This window comes from Plectrocnemia conspersa, unplaced genomic scaffold, assembly GCF_051122295.1.
Source record: "Plectrocnemia conspersa isolate PC_06_02 unplaced genomic scaffold, ASM5112229v1 ptg000014l, whole genome shotgun sequence".
In the NCBI taxonomy this organism is placed as follows: domain Eukaryota; kingdom Metazoa; phylum Arthropoda; class Insecta; order Trichoptera; family Polycentropodidae; genus Plectrocnemia; species Plectrocnemia conspersa.
Genome location: NW_028277178.1, coordinates 21,631,889 through 21,643,488, shown reverse-complemented (window position 1 = coordinate 21,643,488; position 11,600 = coordinate 21,631,889). Strand labels below are relative to the sequence as shown.

The window sequence follows — 11,600 nt, the reverse complement described above, 5'->3', positions numbered from 1 at the left end:
GGAAGCAATGAGATTTTGAAAATAAATATATTCTCTTATTTGATAGGGCCAGTTTATATCATTGCTTCAAAAACAAATCTTCTTAGCAAAAAAATAAAACTAGTAATTTTTTTATTTTACTGTACAAATTTGGATTTAAAAAAATTTAGAGCTTATTATTAAGCAAAATAAACGTAAGTAAAATTCGTAATTAAGTTAATTAAACGTCAGTGAGTAAAATTAATGTCAAAGTATATTATTTTAAAACGAAAAATTGCTGTTGTCAATTCTAACATTTATATAATTTTTAATAGTGTTTTATTTTAAAAATAAATAATATTACATAAACAGTGAAATCTCAGTATAGCAAAGCTCTCGGGACAGAAGAAAAATTTCGTTATAATGAAAATTCGCTATATTGTATGTAAGATAATATATTTTTATTTTATTTTTAATTATCATATAGCATCATAATTACCATACAGAATCAAAATAGTATCTTACAATATTGACAGATTGTTTTTAGTCTATTTTTAAGGATACTGTAATGAACACAATAACATTTGTTAAAAGAGTGTCAAGTTGTAACGTCATTCTTAAATTCGGATTAAAATATTTCGTTATACTGAGATCAGTCTTCGTTACAATGAAAAATATTTGAATGAATTTTTTGGGGACAATTTAAAGATACGTTATACTGGTAATTTCGTTATTTCGGTATTCGTACAAAGAGATTTTAGTAAATGATATGACTTTTAGTAATCACATCAACAGTTAATACACAGCTGGGTAATTAATTAAATAAAATTTGTTAGGTAAAATGTGACTTTTAGTAATCACATCAACAGTTAATACACAGCTGGGTAATTTATTAAATAAAATTTGTTAGGTAAAATAGAAAAAAAAAAATATACAATGATTTTGAATTTTTAAAGATATATTATCAACTGGTTTTAAGCTATTCGTAAAATATAATAAATTATTATAAATAATTCATGATTAAGCTCATATTTTTAATCATCACACATGAAAATGATATTTAAAAAAACATAAAATATTTCAAGTTCATGTTTATTGCGAGTGTAAAATTAAAATTAAGAAAGGGACCATCCAATCTTATGATGATGACTTATATGTCTTTTATTGAGGACGACAATAGTTTTTTAAAAAATATATTTTCCAGTACTTTACAACACTTTATAGATCATACAGATTGTTTATATTTAGAACATAAATCAGGCTGTAAAATTAAACAATGAGTGATATACTAAAATCATTTTTTTTGTATATGTAACATATGTATGTGTATATATACATATGTATGTATAAATAAAAACTTTTATTTTACGGTATACAGACATGCACGAGTGAAGATTTAAATTAAGGCAAAGTGGCATTCTGGTTTGGATCGAATCAGTTCTTATTAGGGTTACACCGGGTGATAAGGGAAAAGGAATTTTAAATAAGCAAATGAGGTTTGGGAAAACGATGAGGTCAATTGAGTCGTGGCATAGTTAACACTGAATAGCTTTTCAATATTAAATTAACCAGTGAACGTACAGTCTGAGCACAAAATATTTGTATCCAATTACATTTAAATTGTTTGAATTAAATAATGTTTAATATTTGTTAACGTTTTTTTCTATATCGAATATGTAAAAGTTGTGATCTAGTACTATGTACTGCAATTGTAAATTCACCAAATACTACAACGTATACATACAACGTCTAAGAAATAACAGCAATAATAAATTTCTACGTCATAGCAATAAAGAACGCACAACAGTAAGGACTACTATCCGGTTGAGAAAAGTCTAATCGGCGCAGTAAATCGGTACCATATTTGATTATAGTTTAAATACGATTTAAAGTCGCACTACTATATAAACATCATAAAATACAAAAATTATCGAAACAAAGATAAAACCTTACATTTATGGTGCAATATATGTATTTTTGTAACCTATTTTTGACATATTATTTAAATATTATTCTAAGTTTAGGCGTCAGTATGACGCGATCAATCAATGAAGCATATTGTTGTTATACAAACGATTAAATCCGAAAGCTTACCAAATTGCCTTGCATAATTGAATTATGTTAATGCAATTCAACTGCATGATGAAATAACGCGGTCGTATGTGTCAGACGGTGTAATGAAACGGTATGACGTTATTATCTACACCGCGTATAATACAAATGATATATAGTGCTATGCACTATATAAATTCGTTATCCGACTCATGGCACGACTTATCTCTGTACGGTGTAAGTGGATCAAGGGAGGCTGCACGGAGTTTGATCTGCTCCTATGCGAAGCAATTTGCATTGATCAAAAGCTTAAAACATCCATTCTGTGACGTCCAAATAAATTTACATAACCCACAAGTGTTGTCGTTCAACTTAACTATTCGCTGTGTAACTTGCCTAGACACGAGACGCAAACTAAGCAACTAAACCAGTGGTCGGTGAACTTTTTTGCTAATTACACAAAAATATATTTGTGTAAAACAATCATACACCCAAAACTATTGATGGAACATCAAATTTTGTGCCATTCAAAAAAAAAATATCAGAAACATTTAATATGTACTGTATGTAAGAAACATCTACGATATAATAATACTAATTTAAAATATATGTATGTAAAATATTTTTACAAATAAAAAAAAAAACTTTGTATTAGGTACCTCTTAAAGAAATTAGAGTACATTAAACTTGTTAGATAAAGTATATTTATTGGAATATTGAGTATTTGAAGTAAAACATGTCAAAAAAAAACCTAACAATTATGATTTTTAACTTGATATAATAAATTTAAATACAATAGGGTATAAAATAGGTTATTTAATAATAAAACAATAATTACAAAATTAACTGGGTTTATTCCACGCTGCACTGATTTTAAAATAATTTTATTAACAACTAGTAACATATTGTAATTAAATTATTATTCAAAAGAATTGGATTAAATTATTGCGTAGATTAAAAAACGGCAATTCGACGACCTCTTTTGGATGAAATATCATCATTCATCTCCTCTACACTCCGGATCTTGCATGCAATGATTATTGTTTTTTCACTAAGTTTTAAGAGTTTTAGTTTAGGCTTTCAAGTGAATTTTGTTAAAAATAACTGCCATTTTATTTATATGTAATAATTATATATTTTGTATTTTTTACAAATATAACTTTTAAGTCTTCTATATTAGAACAATTTAAATGAATATATTTCGGTTTTATAATACCTGAACTAGGTGTATATTATTATAGCAAAAGTCATATATTAGACATAGACAGGTTTTGGAACCTTTATATACCCATATATTGTAATTTACATACATACTTGTTACAAACGTCAAGTCTCGAGCGATCGCTAAAATGGACATACTACGTAGTTGGATATAGAGAATGGATCTCGTGAGGATTGCGAACAATAATAACGACATAGTCGTAATTCACGCCAAAAATAATTTACACAATACCTTTTTATATCACCTATAAAAGTTGAAGGTCACCAAATATATTTATTTATTATTAATTTGTGTTCCGTTACAGATAAAATGCTTATCATATATATGTATTTGCGTTCTTATCGTTATGTAATTAATGTTTATGCAAAAGAAAATAAATATATTTGCTCTAAATAAAACTGTTATTAAAAAATGGTAATAAATAAAAGAAAGCATATTTTATCAAATTGCTCACATTAAATATGCTTAATTTATTTTTTAAGATAATACTGATTTTATTCAAGGTTCGTGTATACAAGCACAATAAGTTAAAGCTATTTTATGAAACGAAAGGATAAAAATTCATGTTCTGTTCTTAAAATATGGTTGCTCATAGGTAGCTCTATTACTAAATTAATAAAAAATATAAATATTGTGTATATTTTAATTTAACACAGTTCTCTATAAGATATGATTCAAAACCTTTATTATCTTATACTCTTAAAAAATAATAATAAATCAGTTGTACCAACTTTTATTAGTAGAAATTAAATTAGTAGTTTGAAGAAATGCTTAACAATATCCACTTTCTGTGAAAATAATAAAAGATCTTTAAAAAGAAAGGCGGTGGGATATAAGAACGAATGATAACCAAGTTATAGATACCCTTATAAGTATTTCAATAACATTATCTAAACTTTTTAGATTGGCAGTATTTGATTACTTGAGGATTTAAAATTATAAATGCTGCGAACTAAAGTGTGATAGAAGACACGAATATCTTACCATCGTTAACGTGAAATGCGTTCCTCAAAATAAATTCGATCTTAGAATATTTATCGCAGACATCGTAACCTTTACTTGATTTTAAAAGTGATTCCAAGATCTTTAGTGGAAGTTTCTCTAATGGGGATGTTTAGAGGCTGGATGGTTGCGGCATGATTATGATTCGTTAGCAAGTTTTGCAGCCCTTAATACTTAAAGCTAGTCTTCAATGAGGAAGACACGGCAGATGTGCAGACACGCAGACACGGCCCGACAGGAGATAGGCTGAGATACGGCCCGTAGACAAAGACCATTCGATCATGAACGACCATCACCAGGGAGAGACTCCACCAGACACGACTGCAGCAGAAAGACCAACCACTACTACACGTATAAGGCCTCTAAGGTTCTTCTACTGACATTATCCTTTCGCCAGCTTCTCCACCACTGCTCGGAGAAAACGACCTCGCCCATCACAGTAACTCGCAATATGTAAATTAAACTATAAAATTATTAACATTTTCCACCGACGTCTTTTTGGCTGTAAAGTCACACTCCATTATTTGATATTCTGTAGTGTTCATTTTTCCTTTTACCTAAACTTATTTGACATTTTAATTGTTTGCCATAACCTGATAAAACTTTTCGTGTTCATAATCGGCCCAAAACTTTTTATATTTCTAAAATGTCGCTGACTATTGACCTAAAAGATCTGGGTTTAAATCCCATGTGAAACTTAGTTTTTTTGTAATTTCTGTCGTATTTAAGAAATCAGAATTAGTAATTATTATAAAATTATAATTTCGATTACGTTTACCAAGATTTTTCTAATTTCACGAATTATTATCGCGATGATTAATTAAAATCGAGCTTTTAGATATTGAAAATTCTCTGATAATAAGCTACTTCAGCTCTTAGAAAATATCTTATATCTAATCAACAAAAAATCAATAAATACTTTACTTTACTTAAAAATATTGTTAAAAATGTATAAAAATTAACTTTTGTGCAACTATTTATATTTCATATATAAAAAAAACAAATTTAAGATTTCAGCTATATAAATCAAAATAAAGCATGTTTTATTATATACAATGTAAGAACATGAAATTTTTTATGGTGTAGAGATAAGACTTAATTTATATGTAAACTACATGCTTGAAATATGCAATTACTTTTTTCCTAGAAAGTATATGCTTTTTTAATAGTGGATTTGTAATAAATTACTAAGAAAAAATTATATGGCAATGTCTACAATTTCGTGTTTTTACTTTTAGAGGTATACAAACTTTAGTGCCTAATCACAAATAATTTACAATAGCAAAAAACTTATAAAAATAAAATAACTAATGCCACATTTAATTTGCGTGAATTTATATAAAAATCAAGTTATATAATAGTTGTAAAAGTAAACTATGTAACCTTACCATTGAGTAAAACATACCTAATAATGCGAAATAAAAATTTGAAATAGCAAACAGTGATTAAGAAGTGTAAAAAAATATTACCAACATTGTTATTGAGAGCAACACTGCAAAATGTTTAAAAATAGCTCCTTAATCAGGTAAAATACTTTCTGATAGATTGCAGACAAGAAATTAAAATATTTGTGAAAAAGACGATGAAACCTTTAAATGTAAAAATATAGAAAAATAACGTAAAAGACGTTACTATATTTAATTACAACGTACCACAGAAATGTTTGTTTTTCTTGAAAGCGTTACAATTATAGATTAAGCTAAATTACACTTAGGGCTATGGATATGTATAATTAGAAAGTAACACATGTATTATTATCAGAATTAAGTATTATTATTAACATAAAATCTTCTGACTCGATTAATCCATGTTCCTTAAAAATAAATAGTTTATTTAATATATTTTTATTTTATTCAGCTTTATTTAGTCTTACCATAGTATGTCTTCTATGGCCTCTTTTATGGAATCCAATATATTCCCTTCTTGGACAATGGTGCAGTTGTATTCATTGCTTTCAGAAGTTTGCTGTCCTACTGGTGCAGATGAACAATCTTCCGAATATACTTCTACGTAGATCGGTTCATAATCTAAAATATATATATTTTTTTTAATATAAAATAAGTTGAATTTATTCATTGACTAAAAACCGTATGAGCTGTAATTTGCTGGGAAGGTATTTTTGTCGTTCGATGGAATTACACGAGATCTGACCTGATTGTATGAGATCATTAGAAAAATTGAACAAAGAAATGCAACGCTGAACTGCATTTTGCTATTTTTCGCCAAGTCTTTGAACGTTATCTCTAATCACTACAAGTCTGATCGTATCAGCAAAAATGTGCTCGTCTATTTTGTACGAACACATTTATATATAAAAATAAAAAAATAATTATCTTGTAACTGTCAAATTATTAACTTAATTATTATAGTATATTTATCGACGGACTATATTTTACTTTGACATAATACAATAAAATATCGGAAATACGATACGCTCTATGAAATATATTCCGATTGTGGATAATAAAGTATTATAAAGATGACCTCTTATGATTTATTGTGAATTTTCTATTGAAGGCGAAACGCGGTTATTTCTAACAATGAGCTCTAAAGGGACTCGACATTTAATGGACGAAAGGAAACCGTCTAACGAGAAACGTTGCGATAAAGGCTACGGCGAGATATATCAAATGCACACAACTGGAGGAAATTGAATGGTGAAAATATAAAGCGAAACACGTATAGGTTTAAAAACTGTTGTATATATAAGGTAGATATAGTATATATTATGTTATACAATATGAAATTGTCAAATTTTTAGGTGAAATCAAAATGCGATATTTTCAAGATTAGAAAATTTCAACAACTCCTATATCACCTGCGAATTTTCGTATGAGGATTAGCTTTTCATAGCCTGCAAATGCTTTTCGTTTATAACGGTTCTTGGTCTACTTCGAGGCTTATTTTAAAAATTCATATAGAAAATAAAATAAAAATACTCGCAATTTATTTGTTAACATCCTTTCGTTTAGGGCTGTAAAATACACAATAATTAAAATATATTTTCATTAAAAGACGGGTAAAGCGTGCGATGTAAAGAAAGTGTATATATAAAAAAAATCTGATGATGCCATCTAAGTTTCAAGCTATGACAAGCTATAAGTGGTAACATTTCTAATTAATTATTACAGTTTATTTGCGAAATATTGTACATATACAAACATGTGTTACATCAAACATTTTATGACTTATTAAATTAAGGAACAAGCCAAATATTTGCAATATTGAGCACACTCATAATGCACGATATGAAAATTTTCCATGCCTGCGGTCATACTAGAGAATGCTGATCCGTACCAAAATGTTGTAATAGATTATAATAACACCACAAGACTACAGTCGTGTATAATTAACGCAAACATGTTTTAATATTTATTTATCTCTATATACGCTGGAAAGTTTTGAAAATAGAAAATAAGATGAATAATTTATATATATTTTCCTTGTTTATCAATTTATAAATAAACACTTATTATATATGTATATATATATCATTTTAAAAACAGAACTTGGCTGTATACAATAAAAAATTGCTTTATTTTTATTTTTAGCTTTAAGTGCGATGATTGTATAGTATTTTATTGATAAATACTAATATTACAGTACCTGCAGTGCTAAAGCTTTGATAAGGTGCATTGGCCGCAATGACCATATAATGAGAAAGGTATTACTTGATTCGATAGAAGGAAATAAAACATTTCCATTTGTACATATTCCTTTTTTTACAATTTAGCAATTTCTTCGGTCAACTTATGGCTATAATTTTTCGGTAGTTATTTAGTACATCCGGCTAAGAAAATATCATTCTCTCTTCTTGTTTTTTTTTTTACTTTTACGATAGCCCTAAACCATTTTTTTACAATATGCATATGCATGTACATATGTCCGGGTATTTGGAGAATTTTTTTTATTACGTATAACTGACAGTCGTCTCAGTGTTAAACTAATTTTACAAACAAATAAATTAAATAGCTTACAAAAAGGTGTATTACCAAAAGCTAATAGCTAATATATATTTTTGAAGTTATGCTAACTATATTTAAAAATTTATTAATGTATATAAGCAACATTCTTGATAACTCAATTTCCTAATATTGTACATTTACATATTACTTGTAGTGTTAAACCTATGTAACTTACATAATATGATATAAGTTTTGTAACAAAATTTTATAATTTTATGTTGACCTTTGTATAAGTATAAATTAAATATTAAAAATCTGCATCAAATAAAGATCTAAAATGTTTTACAAAAACTTCATTTTTTCATATATATATATTATATTCAAGTATTAAATACAATTTTATTCCAAAGATATTTTCTTCTTACACACCCTACTACCTACAATTCCGGTATATAAGATAATGAGCAACTACTACCTACGCATTTCTAGAGAAAACTTTTATTCTTTTGTGCCAAATCACTAGACTTTATAAATATTTATAAAGAAAGAGATATGCTAATATATATATATATATACATATAAAATGCGTCTCCATACAGTTTGCTTTTTATTTTTATTGCATCATACACTTTAATTGATGCTGTAATATTAACAAAAAAAAATATTATTTATCTATCATTGCAATGTCGTCAGGGATATACTGCGTTTTTTTATTATGTTTAAATATTTTACAATCAGAGTTTGAATATCTCGAACTATCGAAGAGTTTGCTTATTAGAAATATTAATTAGTAAGTATGGATCCAAATAGAACCTCGCCAAGAAAGCATTTTATATTCAGTATTGCTGGAAAACGAACAATCATTAGCCAGTCAAAAAAAAATCAAATGCTGGAATAAGCCGGCTGTCGTCTAATTTTATTTAATTAAAAACTTTTTAATTATAAACTAGGTAATCCCTGTACTGTAAATAAAATATCTGATTATTTAAATATATGGAAAGTAATCTAAAAAGTTAAAACATACCTGCTAGATTCTGGCAAATCTAGAGTGTGTAACACCAGATACTGCGCTGTCTGAGAATAGGCAATCTCCAGATACCACACTTAATGATACAAAGCCACCCCAGAATTATATCAATCGGCGCAAGCGATAGAGAACCAGTTTTCTACAGCACGATGTTGCAATTTAACCATTATATACGTATGTATATAATATTCAATAACTATTACGTTGTAGACTCATATCCTTACGCAATGCTATTATCATAATAATAATTTGTGCAATAATAATTGTTATTAGGCTTGCGTCTTATTAAGGTAGACCAGATGTATTTAACGTCATACTTTAGGGGGAGAAAAGTCCCAGTGGTTTAATATTAATATATAATATATTATACAATATATGGGTTATATGGCATTATATATTTATTGCTGATTATAGAAAAATATATATTATTATTATTATAAAAAAATATATTTTAGATGTTTTCTTGCATCTGCAGTGACCAAGACACTTCTGTTCGTTAAGAGTCTTGTCATCTTGTTGCTGGGTATGATGTACAGTATATTTGTAAATTCGATCTTGTGCTTGAAGAGTGCCCAGACAGACTAGTCATTATCATAACAATTATTTAAAAAATAAATTTAGAAACGCGCTTCGATTCATTCAATATTCATATTTAATTTTCAACACTCTTCCATATCGCACGCGAAATAAAATAATTGATAAATGTAGTGGTGGGAGGTGCTTCCCCCGGCCGAGCTCGGAACTCCCTCACGTACATATTGACGCTATATGTTACCATTATTGGCGACAGATTTGGTCGTAAAAAGGTGGATGGATCGCGCTCAGCTGCCATTACACGTCGCGCTACGTCATAAAACGGCGGCGGCAGGCCCGCCGGGATCGCCGGCAACACCGAAACGTGGTTGCCAGCCGCCAAAGGACCGATAGATTGAAATACTTTACTGTTTTCAAATTGTGAGATTTTTTACTGCTCCGGGCCTGGCTTTACTGCCACTCCTTATACGCGTCAGAATCAAGGCAGGCATTAAGGCGCCCCCATGAATATTTTAAAACATACAACAACTCGGGTCAATGTTTATTGCTCGAGTCGGAGCACCGAGCACCGAGAGCTTACCTATCTCACCCTACAGGGATGTGCTTGAATATAGATGAATGTTCAAATAATGAAACGTGCGCGCGTGACGTATTTATACAAATCATTCCATCTTACGAATTAATGTATCATAGATCAGATGTAATGTGCCGTCGATTGAAATAATTGTGATTCTTTTAATAAATGGTAAAATATATTTTTCTATAAATTATTTTTTGTCGGACTAATCAACTAAAATACTCTTATATTTATGAATGAAAGAATTAAAGCATATGCGTTTGACCAATTTGGATAGTTTGACTTGCGATAAAAGCGTTAAAACCATTGAAGAAAAGATGGGTTTCTTCGTTTAAAATGAAACACCGTGGGAGACCACTTAGCGTATTAAGGTCCGCGCCATAAATCATGGAATATTTATCGCCTTAAGAAAAGATAATGCGCACAACGATTTCTAATAGCAATTATATGATACATTTTAACTCGCTTAGTTAATAAATCCATACTTTACTGTAACAGTTGCTAAGCGTCTATTTTATCTGAAAACCCAAATCGAACCTAATGAAAGTTCTTAAACTAATTATAGTTTTTGGACTTTCATTAGATTAATTCGCTTACGTTAGGTTTGTGTTTGAACAGAAAATGGGCGTTTCGCAACTGTCAACTTGAGTTTCATAGACATTTTAGAACAGCATATAATTTAAACTTCTTTAGACTTGCCACGCAATGTGCTTAATAGTTATAAATAGTCGCTTATTATTTATTGCAATGATAAAAGTCTTTCCATGCATCTCTATTGCTAAGGTCAGGTTTCATAGTTTCGAAAGCAACTGACGTTAAACTAAACATTTTAAAATAAATATTTTTAAACAAGTTGGACGATTGTGGATAGTCTAAAAAGCATAATTTTAATTGATTCATTATTACATTTAAATTTAATAAAAGTTTTAATCAGCGACTGTTTTGTATTAATGGTTCTTGAATAGTTAACGGCTTTATGCTACGATTTCTTTTCATGAAAAATATGTATGATTTTTAAGCAAATATGTAGGACCCCCTACAGATTCAAGCAACTCATACATATGATATAGGTATTAGATATTCTATCTTGAGGTTTCACGGGAAAAATCCCTCGATATTCGAGATTGCATGTCAAATATAAATTTAAACTTATATTTATTCAAATCAGATATATGAAAGTTAATCTCGATATTCTTAGAATTATTTTATAAGTTCTCAATCTATTGAAAATTATTAAGTAACAGAGGATAAGTAAAATTAATTTAGTTTCTATATTGTCGGTAGAGTCTATTTTTTTGTATGTGGTATTTTTTGGAATACCTC

General features: G+C 28.5%; 1 long non-coding RNA gene across 2 annotated transcripts; it reads right to left on the bottom strand.

The window, feature by feature from the left end:
* Positions 1–5,254: 5,254 nt before the first annotated feature.
* On the bottom strand, positions 5,255–9,262 carry LOC148226506 (uncharacterized). 2 transcript variants are annotated; one of them, XR_015812331.1, is made up of 3 exons: positions 9,164–9,262; positions 6,108–6,261; positions 5,255–6,047 (listed from the first exon to the last, which is right to left on the bottom strand). It is a non-coding gene; the product is annotated as an uncharacterized LOC148226506 (long non-coding RNA). The 2 variants fall into 2 exon arrangements; XR_015812330.1 differs by lacking the exon at positions 9,164–9,262 and adding an exon at positions 6,322–6,836.
* Positions 9,263–11,600: the final 2,338 nt, after the last annotated feature.